The sequence below is a fragment of the Eschrichtius robustus genome, chromosome 1 (genome assembly GCF_028021215.1).
Source record: "Eschrichtius robustus isolate mEscRob2 chromosome 1, mEscRob2.pri, whole genome shotgun sequence".
Lineage (NCBI taxonomy): Eukaryota > Metazoa > Chordata > Mammalia > Artiodactyla > Eschrichtiidae > Eschrichtius > Eschrichtius robustus.
The window spans coordinates 144,507,682-144,527,172 of record NC_090824.1 but is presented as its reverse complement, the minus strand read 5'-3'; the positions used below and the strand labels follow the sequence as shown (position 1 = coordinate 144,527,172).

The window sequence follows — 19,491 nt, the reverse complement described above, 5'->3', positions numbered from 1 at the left end:
GGAATGTGTGACTGTGACTGCGGATGCGGACGTGCTTGTGGGTTTCTCTGTGTGCCGCTGAGTACGCGTCTTGGTCTCTGTGTGTCCCTATGGCCCTGTGAAGAGGAGTCCAACAATAAAAGAAATAGTTTATACACAGCACCCTGGTTAGACCCCCAACTGAAAGGAGAAAGACCCCTGTCAGCTTCAAGAGGCCGCAGGCACACTTTGACCCCCAGGGTCTGTTGAAATAGTCCATGGACTCCCGCTCTCCCACAGCCACGCCTTCTGACAAAAACACACAGCCTCGACGAGACCTGCCTCCGGGCCTTGGCTGTGACATCCCCGTGCACCTCGAGACTCTGTCAGCTACCAGTATATCTGATGGGCATTTGTGGTCACTCGCAGCACTTCCGGAAGCAAGGGAACTCCCATGGTCGGGCCGACACAGACCGGCAGCTGTCTACTGCCAAGATGCAGCCTGAAACCACTCAAGGGGCTAACGAACGTGGGCCCACGTGCCACTTCTCGCCAACAAGGCCTAATCACTTTACATTGACCCGTGGGAATGCCCACCACTGGAAGTGGCGGGAGTCAGCCACCATGACTCATGTCGGATCCCCATGGCGGAGACTACTCCACATGCCCAGCCACGTCTCAGACAGCTCCCATCTTGAATGTTCACGGCCCTGACCCCTAAGGAAACTCTCAAACCCTTGAAAGCCTCGTCCTACGTGCCCTCCTCCACCCCACAGGGCGACACGACCCTACTGGAAAACACAAACATCTTCAGAACACGGGGACACTGAACACCAGGGAAGACAGACCACAAGCCTGTCTCCTTCGTTGATGCTGATTCCACACCATGCATCCTGGCAATTCTCCACTGCCACAGCGACACTACCGAGGAACTCACAGTGATCAAAGGCACTGTCCCGGAAGACCACAGACAGACTTTCAACGGAAAACCTTTGCCACACGAGAGGACCTTGAAACTTGAAAGGGCACAGTGGCTGTCCACGAAGTGCGTCTGGTGTCGCAACAGTGCCCCCACCTCTGTGCCCCCAACGGACTGCTCCAGATAAAACTCTGGCTATTCGCAAGCCGAGTCATGCCCCCCCCGGGGGAAGCACTTTCGCTTTGCACATTCCCAAACAAGGGAACAAAGCGGCCAAAGGGGATGTTCGCATAACTAAACATCCTCCAAGGAGGCCAGCGTATACGCGTCACCATGTCAATCTTCTTTATGTCTCGCAAGACACGCTTTGAGTGTCTTTCCTCTGGCAATCGGATTCCAAATCTACACAGTTACCTACTTCACCTCATCCACCTGAACTGCCAAAGCCATCCCCTCCATAGGCAGCTGATGCCAGCCAATCACGAACATGACACATCCTTGGGAAGCCGAGGCCAGCCCCTGCAACCCAATTATGATAGCCTAATCCACGACATCACAAAGGACATGTCCACATCTTCCCTTACCTTCCTGTGCGGGCCATCAGTGATCCACGCAGGTTTAAATTCAACACTTGTTCCTGTCCCCACTCCACGATGACCCACTTGGCATCAACACTGTGCCGGGAGTTAAAGTAGAGAGCAAACAAGGGCAGCAGCAAGGCCGAATCCTTCAGCCGCTTTCCTCCGATGCCCAACCGAGCTCACCCCTGCCCATTGCTCCAGCCTCACTAGGCACTCGAGAACCTCACCGTGAAAAACGCAAGAACAGGGAGGTCCACAGACCTGTCCTGAGATTCAAGGCACCAACCAGGGACGCTTGCTCATTTTGGCTTCCAGAATCAACCCCCAAAATGGCATGCACGAAGCGTGATCCTGGCCAAAACTCACCTCCCAACTGCAAGCTAACTGGGCGTAGACCAGCACACACTCCGACTCTTAAGACCAGCAGGAGAGCCTGGCCCCTCGCATTCCCTCAACAGCCATTCAGCAGGGACCCGGGATTCACAGATAACACAGCTTATGTGCAGACACGGTCAACCCTAAGACAGGAGCCCCTCCAATACTGGAGTCCTTGGTGGTGTTTGCATGCATGTCGGCGGGAGAGGCTGGCACTCATTCCGAACTGTCCTCTCCCCCTGAGAGAGGAAACGTGCTGAACCTCAGTTTCGATGATGAGACGGTAGAGTGTTCTCACTCATTTGGTTCAGATTTTCCAAGAAATGCATGCAAGGGTGTCATCATCGTTCCAAGCACATGCTGGGACGCTGCAGAACACAACGGGGTGTGCGCGGGGCTCTGTACAGGAGCCATGAGCCTGGGCTACCTCAAAAGCCTGGAGAATCCACAGCCATCAGGCCACTCAGCAAGAGCAAAAATCAAACCACTCTTGCAGCCATTGGGCCCGTCTGAGGAAAACCTAATACCTAATGGCACATTTGGGGTGCTTGAATACCTACCATCCTGAGTTATCCACGACCATGCTCGGGGACATGGGCCCGCCTCACTTTTTTCAGTTCTCCTTAGCACGTCCAGTCATCAGAGCACACGAAGGTCTTCTTGTTTGTGCCGACGGCCAGCCTTTCCCAGCAAGTGCCCCTGAGAAGTGGACAGAAATCACCGAGGCTTCATAAGTGGACCGGTGTCCTCAGAGGACATGATCCATAAAAACATTTACCTGGCCTTGAGCTCTGAAACTGCTTCCCAAGGACCTCTATCCCTTACCGAGAATTGACTGCATGTCTGATAGTACGACTGCAGGAAGTTAGGCACATACGTTGGCCGGTGTGTGAGAGGCTGTATATGTGTGCTCACGCGTGTGGGCATGTGTGACTGTGACTGCGGATGCGGACGTGCTTGTGGGTTTCTCTGTGTGCCGCTGAATACGCGTCTTGGTCTCTGTGTGTCCCTATGGCCTTGTGAAGAGGAGTCCAACAATAAAAGAAATAGTTTATACACAGCACCCTGGTTAGACCCCCAACTGAAAGGAGAAAGACCCCTGTCAGCTTCAAGAGGCCGCAGGCACACTTTGACCCCCAGGGTCTGTTGAAATAGTCCATGGACTCCCGCTCTCCCACAGCCACGTCTTCTGACAAAAACACACAGCCTCGACGAGACCTGCCTCCGGGCCTTGGCTGTGACATCTCCGTGCACCTCGAGACTCTGTCAGCTACCAGTATATCTGATGGGCATTTGGGGTCACTCGCAGCACTTCCGGAAGCAAGGGAACTCCCATGGTCGGGCCGACACCGACCGGCAGCTGTCTACTGCCAAGATGCAGCCTGAAAACACTCAAGGGGCTAACGAACGTGGGCCCACGTGCCACTTCTCGCCAACTAGGCCTAATCACTTTCCATTGACCCGTGGGAATGCCCACCACTGGAAGTGGCGGGAGTCAGCCGCCATGACCCATGTCGGATCCCCATGGCGGAGACTACTCCACATGCCCAGCCACGTCTCAGGCAGCTCCCATCTTGAATGTTCACGGCCCTGACCCCTAAGGAAACTCTCAAACCCTTGATGCCTCGTCCTACGTGCCCTCCTCCAACCCACAGGGCGACACGACCCTACTGGAAACCACAAACATCTTCAGAACACGGGGACACTGAACACCAGGGAAGACAGACCACAAGCCTGTCTCCTTCCTTGATGCTGATCCCACCACATGCATCCTGGAAATTCTCCACTGCCACAGTGACACTACCGAGTAACTCACAGTGATCAAAGGCATGGTCCCTGAGGACCACAGACAGACTTGCAACGGAAGAACTCTGCCATGCGAGGGGACTTGGAAGCCTGAAAGGGAAAAGTGGCTGGCCACGGCAGCACAGCAGGTATGGCAATGGGGCCCCCATCTCTGCCCCACCAATGGACTGCTCCAGATAAAACTCTGGCTGTTCGAAAGGCCTGCGTGCTACACTGGCCGGTCGCGTCATTCCCCCATGCGAGAAACACTTTCGCTTTACACATTGCCAAACAAGGGAACAAAGCGGCCAAAGGGGATGTCCGCATAACTCAACTACCTCCAAGGAGGCAGGCACAGACGCCTCACCATGTCGATCTTCCCTACTTCCTGCAAGACACCATTTGGGTGTCATTCCTCGGGCAACGGGATCGCAACTCTACACAAGTTACCTACCTCAACTCACCCACTTGAACTGCCAAAGCCATCTGCTCAATAGGCAGCTTATGCCAGCCCATCACGAACAAGACACATTCTTGGGAAGCCGAGGCCAGCGACTGCAACCCAATGATGACATCCCATCCCACGACATCACACAGGACCTTTCCTCATGATAACTTACCTTTCTCTCCAGGCCAGGAGCCACCACCCAGGCTGAAATGCTTCACTCGATCCACACCCCACTCCACGAACATCCACATAGCGCCAACAGTGTGCCGACAACTTCAGCAGAGGAGCTGACAGGGGCAGCACTGAGGCCTAAACCATCAGCCCCCTTCCGCCATCGCCCAACTCCAGCCCACGCCCACCCACTGCTCCAGCCACACCGGGCAGTCAAGAACCTCACTGCGCGACACACAACAACAGAGAGGGCCACAGGCCTGGCCTGAGGCTCCAGGCTCCCTCCAGGGAAGCTTGCTCATTTTGGTTTCCATAATCAACCTCGGAAGTGGCATGCACAAAGCGTGATCCTGTCCAAAAATCAACTCTCCAAGCAGCAAGCTTACTGGGTCTATACCAGAACACACTCCGACCCTGAAGACTAGCAGGAAAGCCTGCCCTCTTGCATTCCCTCAACGGCCTTTTAGCAGGGACCGGGGATTCATAGATGACCCAGCTTATGGGCAGACATGGTCGACCCTCAGACAGGAGCCCCTCCAATGCTGGAGCCCTTAGTGGTGTTTGCATGCCTGTCAGCAGGGGACGTTGGCCCTCACTCCTAACTGTCCCGTACTCCCGAGAGAGGAAACGTGCTGGACCTCAGTTTCGATGAGGAGACGGTAGAGCGTTCTCACTCATTTTGTTCAAATTTTCCATGGAATGCATACAAGGGTGTCATCATCGATCCAAGCACATGCTGGGACGCTGCAGAACACAAAAGGGAAGGCCGTGGGTCTCTGCACAGGAGCCATGACCTGGAAGTACTCCAAGTGCCTGGGGAATCCACAGTCCTCAGGCCACTCAGCAGGACCAACAATCAATCCACTCTTGCAACCATTGGGCCCATCTGTGGAAATCCTAATATCCAATGGCACATCTTAGTATGGGTGAATGCCTAGTCCTCAGATATCCACAGCCATGCTCGGCAAAGTGCACCCGCCCCACTTTTTCCAGTTCTCCTTAGCACATGCAGTCGTCAGACAATGCGAAGGATTTCTTCTCTGACAACAGCCAGCCTTACGCTGCAACAGCACCTGAGAAGTGGACAGAAATCACGCAGGTTTCTAAATTGCACCAGGGTCCTCAGAGAACATGATTTTTGTGAACACTTAACCTGGGCGTGAGCCTGGAACCTGCTTCCCAAGTACCACTATCCCTTACCGAAAACTGATTGTGTGTCTCACAGCACGACTGAAGGAAGTTACGCACGTACGTTGCTCGGTGTGTGAGAGGCTGTATGTGTGTATTCACACGTGTGGGCGTGTGTGACTGTGACTCTGCACGAGGATGCGTTTGTGGATTCCTGTGTGTGCCGCTAAATACGCGTCTTGGTCTCTGGGTGTCCCTGTGGCCCTCTGCAGACGCCTCTAACAGTAAACGTCATAGTTTATACACAGCACCCTGGTTGGACCCCAACTGAAAGGAGAAAGACCCCTGTCAGCTTCATGAGGCCGCATGCGAACTTTGACCCGAAGGCTGTCGAAATAGGCCACAGACTCCGGCTCTCCCACAGCCACGCCTTCTGACCAAAGCACAAAGACTGGACAAGACCTCCCTCCCGGCCGTTGGTGTCACCCCTATGTGGACCTGGAGATCCTGCCACCTACCAGCACATCTGATGTGCCCTTGGTGTCACTCCCAGTGCTCCCGGAAGCAAGGTAACCTCCCATGGGCGGGCTGACACCGACCTGCAGTTGCCGACTGGCACGATGCAGCCTGGCACTTCTCAAGGGCTTAATGGACTTCGGCCCAAGTGCCTCATCTCGCCAACTAGACCAAATCACTTTCCATGACCCCTTGGGAAGCCCTCAATGGGAAGTGTTGGGCTTTAGCAACCATGACACAGGTTGGAACCCCACAGCGGAAATTAGGCCACCTTCCCGGCCACGTAGAGGCAGGCTTCCAACTGGTAGGGTTTGCGGCCTTGACCACTGAGGAAACGCTCAAACGCTACAAAGCCTCATCCTAAGTGCCCTCCTCCTGCCTGCAGGGCGACTCGACTCTACTTGAAGCCACAGACATCATGCGAACACGGAGACACTGAACAGCATTGAAGACACACCTCAAGCCTGTCTGCTTTGATGATGCCCACCCCACCCCATGCATCCTGGCAATTCTCCACTGCCACAGCGACACTACCGAGGAACTCACACTGATCAAAGGCACTGTCCCGGAAGACCACAGACAGACTTTCAACGGAAAACCTTTGCCACACGAGAGGACCTTGAAACTTGAAAGGGCACAGTGGCTGTCCACGAAGTGCGTCTGGTGTCGCAACAGTGCCCCCACCTCTGTGCCCCCAACGGACTGCTCCAGATAAAACTCTGGCTATTCGCAAGCCGAGTCATGCCCCCCCCGGGGGAAGCACTTTCGCTTTGCACATTCCCAAACAAGGGAACAAAGCGGCCAAAGGGGATGTTCGCATAACTAAACATCCTCCAAGGAGGCCAGCATAGACGCGTCACCATGTCAATCTTCTTTATGTCTCGCAAGACACGCTTTGAGTGTCTTTCCTCTGGCAATCGGATTCCAAATCTACACAGTTACCTACTTCACCTCATCCACCTGAACTGCCAAAGCCATCCCCTCCATAGGCAGCTGATGCCAGCCAATCATGAACATGACACATCCTTGGGAAGCCGAGGCCAGCCCCTGCAACCCAATTATGATAGCCTAATCCACGACATCACAAAGGACATGTCCACATCTTCCCTTACCTTCCTGTGCGGGCCATCAGTGATCCACGCAGGTTTAAATTCAGCACTTGTTCCTGTCCCCACTCCACGATGACCCACTTGGCATCAACACTGTGCCGGGAGTTAAAGTAGAGTAGCAAACAAGGGCAGCAGCGAGGCCGAATCCTTCAGCCGCTTTCCTCCGATGCCCAACCGAGCTCACCCCTGCCCATTGCTCCAGCCTCACTAGGCACTCGAGAACCTCACCGTGAAAAACGCAAGAACAGGGAGGTCCACAGACCTGTCCTGAGATTCAAGGCACCAACCAGGGACGCTTGCTCATTTTGGCTTCCAGAAACAACCCCCAAAATGGCATGCACGAAGCATGATCCTGGCCAAAACTCACCTCCCAACTGCAAGCTAACTGGGCCTAGACCAGCACACACTCCGACTCTTAAGAGCAGCAGGAGAGCCTGGCCCCTCGCATTCCCTCAACAGCCATTCAGCAGGGACCCGGGATTCACAGATAACACAGCTTATGTGCAGACACGGTCAACCCTCAGACAGGAGCCCCTCCAATACTGGAGTCCTTGGTGGTGTTTGCATGCATGTCGGCGGGAGAGGCTGGCCCTCATTCCGAACTGTCCTCTCCCCCTGAGAGAGGAAACGTGCTGAACCTCAGTTTCGATGAGGAGACGGTAGAGTGTTCTCACTCATTTGGTTCAGATTTTCCAAGAAATGCATGCAAGGGTGTCATCATCGATCCAAGCACATGCTGGGACGCTGCAGAACACAACGGGGTGTGCGCGGGTCTCTGTAGAGGAGCCATGAGCCTGGGCTACCTCAAAAGCCTGGAGAATCCACAGCCATCAGGCCACTCAGCAAGAGGAAAAATCAAACCACTCTTGCAGCCATTGGGCCCGTCTGAGGAAAACCTAATACCTAATGGCACATTTGGGGTGCTTGAATACCTACCATCCTGAGTTATCCACGACCATGCTCGGGGACATGGGCCCGCCTCACTTTTTTCAGTTCTCCTTAGCACGTCCAGTCATCAGAGCACACGAAGGTCTTCTTGTTTGTGCCGACGGCCAGCCTTTCCCAGCAACTGCCCCTGAGAAGTGGACAGAAATCACCGAGGCTTCATAAGTGGACCGGTGTCCTCAGAGGACATGATCCATAAAAACATTTACCTGGCCTTGAGCTCTGAAACTGCTTCCCAAGGACCTCTATCCCTTACCGAGAATTGACTGCATGTCTGATAGTATGACTGCAGGAAGTTAGGCACATACGTTGGCCGGTGTGTGAGAGGCTGTATGTGTGTGTTCACGCGTGTGGGCATGTGTGACTGTGACTGCGCATGCGGACGTGCTTGTGGGTTTCTCTGTGTGCCGCTGAATACGCGTCTTGGTCTCTGTGTGTCCCTATGGCCCTGTGAAGAGGAGTCCACCAATAAAAGAAATAGTTTATATACAGCATCCTGGTTAGACCCCCAACTGAAAGGAGAAAGACCCCTGTCAGCTTCAAGAGGCCGCAGGCACACTTTGACCCCCAGGGGCTGTTGGAATAGTCCATGGACTCCCGCTCTCCCACAGCCACGCCTTCTGACAAAAACACACAGCCTCGACGAGACCTGCCTCCGGGCCTTGGTTGTGACATCTACGTGCACCTCGAGACACTGTCAGCTACCAGTATATCTGATGGGCATTTGGGGTCACTCGCAGCACTTCCGGAAGCAAGGGAACTCCCATGGTCGGGCCGACACCGACCGGCAGCTGTCTACTGCCAAGATGCAGCCTGAAAACACTCAAGGGGCTAACGAACGTGGGCCCACGTGCCACTTCTCGCCAACTAGGCCTAATCACTTTCCATTGACCCGTGGGAATGCCCACCACTGGAAGTGGCGGGAGTCAGCCGCCATGACCCATGTCGGATCCCCATGGCGGGACTACTCCACATGCCCAGCCACGTCTCAGGCAGCTCCCATCTTGAATGTTCACGGCCCTGACCCCTAAGGAAACTCTCAAACCCTTGATGCCTCGTCCTACGTGCCCTCCTCCAGCCCACAGGGCGACACGACCCTACTGGAAACCACAAACATCTTCAGAACACGGGGACACTGAACACCAGGTAAGACAGACCACAAGCCTGTCTCCTTCCTTGATGCTGATCCCACCACATGCATCCTGGAAATTCTCCACTGCCACAGTGACACTACCGAGTAACTCACAGTGATCAAAGGCATGGTCCCCGAGGACCACAGACAGACTTGCAACGGAAGAACTCTGCCATGCGAGGGGACTTGGAAGCCTGAAAGGGAAAAGTGGCTGGCCACGGCAGCACAGCAGGTATGGCAATGGGGCCCCCATCTCTGCCCCACCAATGGACTGCTCCAGATAAAACTCTGGCTGTTCGAAAGGCCTGCGTGCTACACTGGCCGGTCGCGTCATTCCCCCATGGGAGAAACACTTTCGCTTTACACATTGCCAAACAAGGGAACAAAGCGGCCAAAGGGGATTTTCGCATAACTCAACTACCTCCAAGGAGGCCGGCACAGACGCCTCACCATGCCGATCTTCCCTACTTCCCGCAAGACACCCTTTGGGTGTCATTCCTCGGGCAACGGGATCGCAACTCTACACAAGTTACCTACCTCAGCTCACCCACTTGAACTGCCAAAGCCATCTGCTCCATAGGAAGCTTATGCCAGCCCATCACGAACAAGACACATTCTTGGGAAGCCGAGACCAGCGACTGCAACCCAATGATGACAGCCCATCCCACGACATCACACAGGACCTTTTCTCATGATACCTTACCTTTCTCTCCAAGCCAGGAGCCACCACCCAGGCTGAAATGCTTCACTCGATCCACACCCCAGTCCACGAACATCCACTTAGTGCCAACAGTGTGCCGACAACTTCAGCAGAGGAGCTGACAGGGGCAGCACTGAGGCCTAAACCATCAGCCCCCTTCCGCCATCGCCCAACTCCAGCCCACGCCCACCCACTGCTCCAGCCACACCGGGCAGTCAAGAACCTCACTGCGTGAAACACAACAACAGAGAGGGCCACAGGCCTGGCCTGAGGCTCCAGGCTCCCTCCAGGGAAGCTTGCTCATTTTGGCTTCCATAATCAACCTCGGAAGTGGCATGCACTAAGCGTGATCCTGTCCAAAATCAACTCTCCAAGCTGCAAGCTTACTGGGTCTATACCAGAACACACTCCGACCCTGAAGACTAGCAGGAAAGCCTGCCCTCTTGCATTCCCTCAACGGCCTTTTAGCAGGGACCGGGGATTCATAGATGCCCCAGCTTATGGGCAGACATGGTCGACCCTCAGACAGGAGCCCCTCCAATGATGGAGCCCTTAGTGGTGTTAGCATGCCTGTCAGCAGGGGACGTTGGCCCTCACTCCTAACTGTCCCATACTCCCGAGAGAGGAAACGTGCTGGACCTCAGTTTCGATGAGGAGACGGTAGAGCATTCTCACTCATTTTGTTCAGATTTTCCAAGGAATGCATACAAGGGTGTCATCATCGATCCAAGCACATGCTGGGACGCTGCAGAACACAAAAGGGAAGGCCGTGGGTCTCTGCAGAGGAGCCATGACCTGGCAGTACTCCAAGTGCCTTGGTATTCCACAGTCCTCAGGCCACTCAGCAGGACCAACAATCAATCCACTCTTGCAACCATTGGGCCCATCTGTGGAAATCCTAACATCCAATGGCACATCTTAGTATGGGTGAATGCCTACCGTCCTGAGATATCCACAGCCATGCTCGGCAACATGCACCCGCCCCACTTTTTCCAGTTCTCCTTAGCACATCGAGTCATCAGACAATGCGAAGGTTTTCTTCTCTGACAAAAGCCAGCCTTATGCTGCAACTGCACCTGAGAAGTGGACAGAAATCACGCAGGTTTCTAAATTGCACCAGGGTCCTCAGAGAACATGATTTTTGTGAACACTTAACCTGGGCGTGAGCCTGGAACCTGCTTCCCAAGTACCACTATCCCTTACCGAAAACTGATTGTGTGTCTCACAGCACGACTGAAGGAAGTTCGCACGTACGTTGCTCAGTGTGTGAGAGGCTATATGTGTGTATTCACACGTGTGGGCGTGTGTGACTGTGACTGTGCACGAGGATGAGTTTGTGGATTCCTGTGTGTGCCGCTAAATACGCGTCTTGGTCTCTGGGTGTCCCTGTTGCCCTTTGCAGACGCCTCTAACAGTAAACGTCATAGTTAATACACAGCACTCTGGTTGGACCCCCAAGTGAAAGGAGAAAGACCCCTGTCAGCTTCATGAGGCCGCATGCGAACTTTGACCCGAAGGCTGTCGAAAGAGGCCACAGACTCCCGCTCTCCCACAGCCACGCCTTCTGACCAAAGCACAAAGACTGGACGAGACCTCCCTCCCGGCCGTGGTTGTCACACCTATGTGGACCTGGAGATCCTGCCACCTACCAGCACATCTGATGTGCCCTTCGGGTCACTCCCAGTGCTCCCGGAAGCAAGGTAACCACCCATGGGCGGGCTGACACCGACCTGCAGTTGCCGACAGGCACGATGCAGCCTGGCACTTCTCAAGGGCTTAATGGACTTCGGCCCAAGTGCCTCATCTTGCCAACTAGACCAAATCACTTTCCATGACCCCTTGGGAAGCCCTCAATGGGAAGTGTTGGGAGTTAGCAACCATGACACAGGTTGGAACCCCACAGCGGAAATTAGGCCACCTTCCCGGCCACGTAGAGGCAAGCTTCCAACTGGTAGGGTTTGCGGCCCTGACCACTGAGGAAACGCTCAAACGCTACACAGCCTCGTCCAAAGTGCCCTCCTCTTGCCTGCAGTGCGACTCGACTCTACTTGAAGCCACAGACATCATGCGAACACGGAGACACTGAACAGCAGGGAAGACACACCTCAAGCCTGTCTGCTTTGATGATGCCCACCCCACCCCATGCATCCTGGCAATTCTCCACTGCCACAGTGACACTACCGAGGAACTCACAGTGATCAAAGGCACTTTCCTCGAGGACCACAGACACACTTTCAAAGGAAAACCTTTGCCACACGAGGGGACCTGGAACCTTGAAAGGGCACAGTGGCTGTCCACGACAGTGCACCTGGTGTCGCAACAGTGCCCCCACCTCTGTCCCCCCAACGGACTGCTCCAGATAAAACTCTGGCTGTTCGCAAGCCGAGTCATGCCCCCCCGGGAGAAGCACTTTCGCTTTGCACATTCCCAAACAAGGGAACAAAGCGGCCAAAGGGGATGTTCGCATAACTAAACATCCTCCAAGGAGGCCAGCATATATGCGTCACCATGTCAATCTTCTTTATGTCTCGCAAGACACCCTTTGAGTGTCTTTCCTCTGGCAATGGGATTCCAAATCTACACAGTTACCTACTTCACCTCATCCACCTGAAATGCCAAAGCCATCCCCTCCATAGGCAGCTGATGCCAGCCAATCACGAACATGACACATCCTTGGGAAGCCGAGGCCAGCCCCTGCAACCCAATTATGATAGCCTAATCCACGACATCACAAAGGACATGTCCACATCTTCCCTTACCTTCCTGTGCGGGCCATCAGTGATCCACGCAGGTTTAAATTCTGCACTTGTTCCTGTCCCCACTCCACGATGACCCACTTGGCATCAACACTGTGCCGGGAGTTAAAGTAGAGTAGCAAACAAGGGCAGCAGCGAGGCCTAAACCTTCAGCCGCTTTCCTCCTATGCCCAACCGATCTCACCCCTGCCCATTGCTCCAGCCTCACTAGGCACTCGAGAACCTCACCGTGAAAAACGCAAGAACAGGGAGGTCCACAGACCTGTTCTGAGATTCAAGGCACCAACCAGGGACGCTTGCTCATTTTGGCTTCCAGAAACAACCCCCAAAATGGCATGCACGAAGCGTGATCCTGGCCAAAACTCACCTCCCAACTGCAAGCTAACTGGGCGTAGACCAGCACACACTCCGACTCTTAAGACCAGCAGGAGAGCCTGGCCCCTCGCATTCCCTCAACAGCCATTCAGCAGGGACCCGGGATTCACAGATAACACAGCTTATGTGCAGACACGGTCAACCCTCAGACAGGAGCCCCTCCAATACTGGAGTCCTTGGTGGTGTTTGCATGCATGTCGGCGGGAGAGGCTGGCCCTCATTCCGAACTGTCCTCTCCCCCTGAGAGAGGAAACGTGCTGAACCTCAGTTTCGATGAGGAGACGGTAGAGTGTTCTCACTCATTTGGTTCAGATTTTCCAAGAAATGCATGCAAGGGTGTCATCATCGATCCAAGCACATGCTGGGACGCTGCAGAACACAATGGGGTGTGCGCGGGTCTCTGTACAGGAGCCATGAGCCTGGGCTACCTCAAAAGCCTGGAGAATCCACAGCCATCAGGCCACTCAGCAAGAGGAAAAATCAAACCACTCTTGCAGCCATTGGGCCCGTCTGAGGAAAACCTAATACCTAATGGCACATTTGGGGTGCTTGAATACCTACCATCCTGAGTTATCCACGACCATGCTCGGGGACATGGGCCCGCCTCACTTTTTTCAGTTCTCCTTAGCACGTCCAGTCATCAGAGCACACGAAGGTCTTCTTGTTTGTGCCGACGGCCAGCCTTTCCCAGCAAGTGCCCCTGAGAAGTGGACAGAAATCACCGAGGCTTCATAAGTGGACCGGTGTCCTCAGAGGACATGATCCATAAAAACATTTACCTGGCCTTGAGCTCTGAAACTGCTTCCCAAGGACCTCTATCCCTTACCGAGAATTGACTGCATGTCTGATAGTACGACTGCAGGAAGTTAGGCACATACGTTGGCCGGTGTGTGAGAGGCTGTATATGTGTGCTCACGCGTGTGGGCATGTGTGACTGTGACTGCGGATGCGGACGTGCTTGTGGGTTTCTTTGTGTGCCGCTGAATACGCGTCTTGGTCTCTGTGTGTCCCTATGGCCCTGTGAAGAGGAGTCCACCAATAAAAGAAATAGTTTATACACAGCACCCTGGTTAGACCCCCAACTGAAAGGAGAAAGACTCCTGTCAGCTTCAAGTGGCCGCAGGCACACTTTCACCCCCAGGGGCTGTTGAAATAGTCCATGGACTCCCGCTCTCCCACAGCCACGCCTTCTGACAAAAACACACAGCCTCGACGAGACCTGCCTCCGGGCCTTGGCTGTGACATCTCTGTGCACCTCGAGAATCTGTCAGCTACCAGTATATCTGATGGGCATTTGGGGTCACTCGCAGCACTTCCGGAAGCAAGGGAACTCCCATGGTCGGGCCGACACCGACCGGCAGCTGTCTACTGCCATGATGCAGCCTGAAACCACTCAAGGGCCTAACGAACGTGGGCCCACGTGCCACTTCTCGCCAACTAGGCCTAATCACTTTCCATTGGCCCGTGGGAATGCCCACCACTGGAAGTGGCGGGAGTCAGCCACCATGACCCATGTCGGATCCCCATGGCGGAGACTATTCCACATGCCCAGCCACGTCTCAGGCAGCTCCCATCTTGAATGTTCACGGCCCTGACCCTTAAGGAAACTCTCAAACCCTTGAAAGCCTCGTCCTACGTGCCCTCCTCCAGCCCACAGGGCGACACGACCCTACTGGAAACAACAAATATCTTCAGAACACGGGAACACTGAACACCAGGGAAGACAGACCACAAGCCTGTCTCCTTCGTTGATGCTGATCCCACCCCATGCATCCTGGAAATTCTCCACTGCCACAGTGACACTACCGAGTAACTCACATTGATCAAAGGCATGGTCCCCGAGGACCACAGACAGACTTGCAACGGAAGACCTCTGCCATGCGAGGGGACTTGGAAGCCTGAAAGGGAAAAGTGGCTGGCCACGGCAGCACAGCAGGTATGGCAATGGGGCCCCCATCTCTGCCCCACCAATGGACTGCTCCAGATAAACCTCTGGCTGTTCGAAAGGCCTGCGTGCTACACTGGCCGGTCGCGTCATTCCCCCACGGGAGAAACACTTTCGCTTTACACATTGCCAAACAAGGGAACAAAGCGGCCAAAGGGGATGTTCACATAACTCAACTACCTCCAAGGAGGCCGGCACAGACGCCTCACCATGTCGATCTTCCCTACTTCCCGCAAGACACCCTTTGGGTGTCATTCCTCGGGCAACGGGATCGCAACTCTACACAAGTTACCTACCTCAACTCACCCACTTGAACTGCCAAAGCCATCTGCTCCATAGGCAGCTTATGCCAGCCCATCACGAACAAGACACATTCTTGGGAAGCCGAGGCCAGCGACTGCAACCCAATGATGACAGCCCATCCCACGACATCACACAGGACCTTTTCTCATGATACCTTACCTTTCCAGACGAGGAGGCACCACCCAGGCTGAAATGCTTCACTCGATCCACACCCCACTCCACGAACATCCACTTAGCGCCAACAGTGTGCCGACAACTTCAGCAGAGGAGCTGACATGGGCAGCACTGAGGCCTAAACAATCAGCCCCCTTCCGCCATCGCCCAACTCCAGCCCACGCCCACCCACTGCTCCAGCCACACCGGGCAGTCAAGAACCTCACTGCGTGAAACACAACAACAGAGAGGGCCACAGGCATGGCCTGAGGCTCCAGGCTCCCTCCAGGGAAGCTTGCTCATTTTGGCTTCCATAATCAACCTCGGAAGTGGCATGCACTAAGCGTGATCCTGTCCAAAATCAACTCTCCAAGCTGCAAGCTTACTGGGTCTATACCAGAACACACTCCGACCCTGAAGACTAGCAGGAAAGCCTGCCCTCTTGCATTCCCTCAACGGCCTTTTAGCAGGGACCGGGGATTCATAGATGCCCCAGCTTATGGGCAGACATGGTCGACCCTCAGACAGGAGCCCCTCCAATGATGGAGCCCTTAGTGGTGTTAGCATGCCTGTCAGCAGGGGACGTTGGCCCTCACTCCTAACTGTCCCATACTCCCGAGAGAGGAAACGTGCTGGACCTCAGTTTCGATGAGGAGACGGTAGAGCGTTCTCACTCATTTTGTTCACATTTTCCAAGGAATGCATACAAGGGTGTCATCATCGATCCAAGCACATGCTGGGACGCTGCAGAACACAAAAGGGAAGGCCGTGGGTCTCTGCAGAGGAGCCATGACCTGGCAGTACTCCAAGTGCCTTGGTATTCCACAGTCCTCAGGCCACTCAGCAGGACCAACAATCAATCCACTCTTGCAACCATTGGGCCCATCTGTGGAAATCCTAACATCCAATGGCACATCTTAGTATGGGTGAATGCCTACCGTCCTGAGATATCCACAGCCATGCTCGGCAACATGCACCCGCCCCACTTTTTCCAGTTCTCCTTAGCACATCGAGTCATCAGACAATGCGAAGGTTTTCTTCTCTGCCAAAAGCCAGCCTTATGCTGCAACTGCACCTGAGAAGTGGACAGAAATCACGCAGGTTTCTAAATTGCACCAGGGTCCTCAGAGAACATGATTTTTGTGAACACTTAACCTGGGCGTGAGCCTGGAACCTGCTTCCCAAGTACCACTATCCCTTACCGAAAACTGATTGTGTGTCTCACAGCACGACTGAAGGAAGTTCGCACGTACGTTGCTCAGTGTGTGAGAGGCTATATGTGTGTATTCACACGTGTGGGCGTGTGTGACTGTGACTGTGCACGAGGATGAGTTTGTGGATTCCTGTGTGTGCCGCTAAATACGCGTCTTGGTCTCTGGGTGTCCCTGTTGCCCTTTGCAGACGCCTCTAACAGTAAACGTCATAGTTAATACACAGCACTCTGGTTGGACCCCCAAGTGAAAGGAGAAAGACCCCTGTCAGCTTCATGAGGCCGCATGCGAACTTTGACCCCCAGGCTGTCGAAATAGGCCACAGACTCCCACTCTCCCACAGCCACGCCTTCTGACCAAAGCACAAAGACTGGACGAGACCTCCCTCCCGGCCGTGGGTGTCACACCTATGTGGACCTGGAGATCCTGCCACCTACCACCACATCTGATGTGCCCTTGGTGTCACTCCCAGTGCTCCCGGAAGCAAGGTAAACTCCCATGGGCGGGCTGACACCGACCTGCAGTTGCCGACAGGCACGATGCAGCCTGGCACTTCTCAAGGGGTTAATGGACTTCGGCCCAAATGCCTCATCTCGACAACTAGACCAAATCACTTTCCATGACCCCTTGGGAAGCCCTCAATGGGAAGTGTTGGGCTTTAGCAACCATGACACAGGTTGGAACCCCACAGCAGAAATTAGGCCACCTTCCCGGCCACGTAGAGGCAAGCTTCCAACTGGTAGGGTTTGCGGCCCTGAGCACTGAGGAAACGCTCAAACGCTACACAGCCTCGTCCTAAGTGCCCTCCTCCTGCCTGCAGGGCGACTCGACTCTACTTGAAGCCACAGACATCATGCGAACACGGAGACACTGAACAGCAGGGAAGACACACCTCAAGCCTGTCTGCTTTGATGATGCCCACCCCACACCATGCATCCTGGCAATTCTCCACTGCCACAGCGACACTACCGAGGAACTCACAGTGATCAAAGGCACTTTCCCCGAGGACCACAGACAGACTTTCAACGGAAAACCTTTGCCACACGAGGGGACCTTTAACCTTGAAAGGGCACAGTGGCTGTCCACGACAGTGCGCCTGGTGTCGCAACAGTGCCCCCACCTCTGTCCCCCCAACGGACTGCTCCAGATAAAACTCTGGCTGTTCGCAAGCCGAGTCATGCCCGCCCGGGAGAAGCACTTTCGCTTTGCACATTCCCAAACAAGGGAACAAAGCGGCCAAAGGGGATGTTCGCATAACTAAACATCCTCCAAGGAGGCCAGCATAGACGCGTCACCATGTCAATCTTCTTTATGTCTCACAAGACACCCTTTGAGTGTCTTTCCTCTGGCAATGGGATTCCAAATCTACACAGTTACCTACCTCACCTCATCCACCTGAACTGCCAAAGCCATCCCCTCCATAGGCAGCTGATGCCAGCTAATCACGAACATGACACATCCTTGGGAAGCCGAGGCCAGCCCCTGCCACCCAATTATGATAGCCTAATCCACGACATCACAAAGGACATGTCCACATCTTCCCTTACCTTCCTGTGCGGGCCATCAGTGATCCACGCAGGTTTAAATTCAGCACTTGTTCCTGTCCCCACTCCACGATGACCCACTTGGCATCAACACTGTGCCGGAAGTTAAAGTAGAGAAGCAAACAAGGGCAGCAGCGAGGCCTAATCCTTCAGCCGCTTTCCTCCGATGCCCAACCGAGCTCACCCCTGCCCATTGCTCCAGCCTCACTAGGCACTCGAGAACCTCACCGTGAAAAACGCAAGAACAGGGAGGTCCACAGACCTGTCCTGAGATTCAAGGCACCAACCAGGGACGCTTGCTCATTTTGGCTTCCAGAATCAACCCCCAAAATGGCATGCACGAAGCGTGATCCTGGCCAAAACTCACCTCCCAACTGCAAGCTAACTGGGCCTAGACCAGCACACACTCCGACTCTTAAGACCAGCAGGAGAGCCTGGCCCCTCGCATTCCCTCAACAGCCATTCAGCAGGGACCCGGGATTCACAGATAACACAGCTTATGTGCAGACACGGTCAACCCTCAGACAGGAGTCCCTCCAATACTGGAGTCCTTGGTGGTGTTTGCATGCATGTCAGCGGGAGAGGCTGGCCCTCATTCCAAACTGTCCTCTCCCCCTGAGAGAGGAAACGTGCTGAACCTCAGTTTCGATGAGGAGACGGTAGAGTGTTCTCACTCATTTGGTTCATATTTTCCAAGAAATGCATGCAAGGGTGTCATCATCGATCCAAGCACATGCTGGGACGCTGCAGAACACAACGGGGTGTGCGCAGGTCTCTGTACAGGAGCCATGAGCCTGGGCTACCTCAAAAGCCTGGGGAATCGACAGCCATCAGGCCACTCAGTAAGAGGAAAAATCAAACCACTCTTGCAGCCATTGGGCCTGTCTGAGGAAAACCTAATACCTAATGGCACATTTGGGGTGCTTGAATACCTACCATCCTGAGTTATCCACGACCATGCTCGGGGACATGGGCCCGCCTCACTTTTTTCAGTTCTCCTTAGCACGTCCAGTCATCAGAGCACACGAAGGTCTTCTTGTTTGTGCCGACGGCCAGCATTTCCCAGCAACTGCCCCTGGGAAGTGGACAGAAATCACCGAGGCTTCATAAGTGGACCGGTGTCCTCAGAGGACATGATCCATAAAAACATTTACCTGGCCTTGAGCTCTGAAACTGCTTCCCAAGGACCTCTATCCCTTACCGAGAATTGACTGCATGTCTGATAGTACGACTGCAGGAAGTTAGGCACATACGTTGGCCGGTGTGTGAGAGGCTGTATATGTGTCCTCACGCGTGTGGGCATGTGTGACTGTGACTGCGCATGCGGACGTGCTTGTGGGTTTCTCTGTGTGCCGCTGAATACGCGTCTTGGTCTCTGTGTGTCCCTATGGCCCTGTGAAGAGGAGTCCACCAATAAAAGAAATAGTTTATACACAG

The 19,491-nt window shown here is 54.3% G+C and overlaps 7 non-coding genes across 7 annotated transcripts; all 7 read right to left on the bottom strand.

Annotated features, from left to right (window-relative positions):
- Positions 1-2,091: 2,091 nt before the first annotated feature.
- On the bottom strand, positions 2,092-2,184 carry LOC137751425 (small nucleolar RNA SNORD116). Its single transcript, XR_011070790.1, has one exon. It is a non-coding gene; the product is annotated as a small nucleolar RNA SNORD116 (small nucleolar RNA).
- A 2,687-nt stretch (positions 2,185-4,871) lies between these two features.
- Positions 4,872-4,964, bottom strand: LOC137776889 (small nucleolar RNA SNORD116). The gene has a single exon (XR_011076343.1). It is a non-coding gene; the product is annotated as a small nucleolar RNA SNORD116 (small nucleolar RNA).
- A 2,660-nt stretch (positions 4,965-7,624) lies between these two features.
- LOC137749807 (small nucleolar RNA SNORD116) lies at positions 7,625-7,717 on the bottom strand. The gene has a single exon (XR_011070287.1). It is a non-coding gene; the product is annotated as a small nucleolar RNA SNORD116 (small nucleolar RNA).
- Positions 7,718-10,402: 2,685 nt separating this feature from the next.
- On the bottom strand, positions 10,403-10,495 carry LOC137753866 (small nucleolar RNA SNORD116). Its single transcript, XR_011071609.1, has one exon. It is a non-coding gene; the product is annotated as a small nucleolar RNA SNORD116 (small nucleolar RNA).
- A 2,662-nt stretch (positions 10,496-13,157) lies between these two features.
- Positions 13,158-13,250, bottom strand: LOC137749802 (small nucleolar RNA SNORD116). Its single transcript, XR_011070286.1, has one exon. It is a non-coding gene; the product is annotated as a small nucleolar RNA SNORD116 (small nucleolar RNA).
- A 2,683-nt stretch (positions 13,251-15,933) lies between these two features.
- LOC137754341 (small nucleolar RNA SNORD116) lies at positions 15,934-16,026 on the bottom strand. The gene has a single exon (XR_011071817.1). It is a non-coding gene; the product is annotated as a small nucleolar RNA SNORD116 (small nucleolar RNA).
- Positions 16,027-18,688: 2,662 nt separating this feature from the next.
- Positions 18,689-18,781, bottom strand: LOC137750518 (small nucleolar RNA SNORD116). The gene has a single exon (XR_011070471.1). It is a non-coding gene; the product is annotated as a small nucleolar RNA SNORD116 (small nucleolar RNA).
- Between the last annotated feature and the right edge of the window lie 710 nt (positions 18,782-19,491).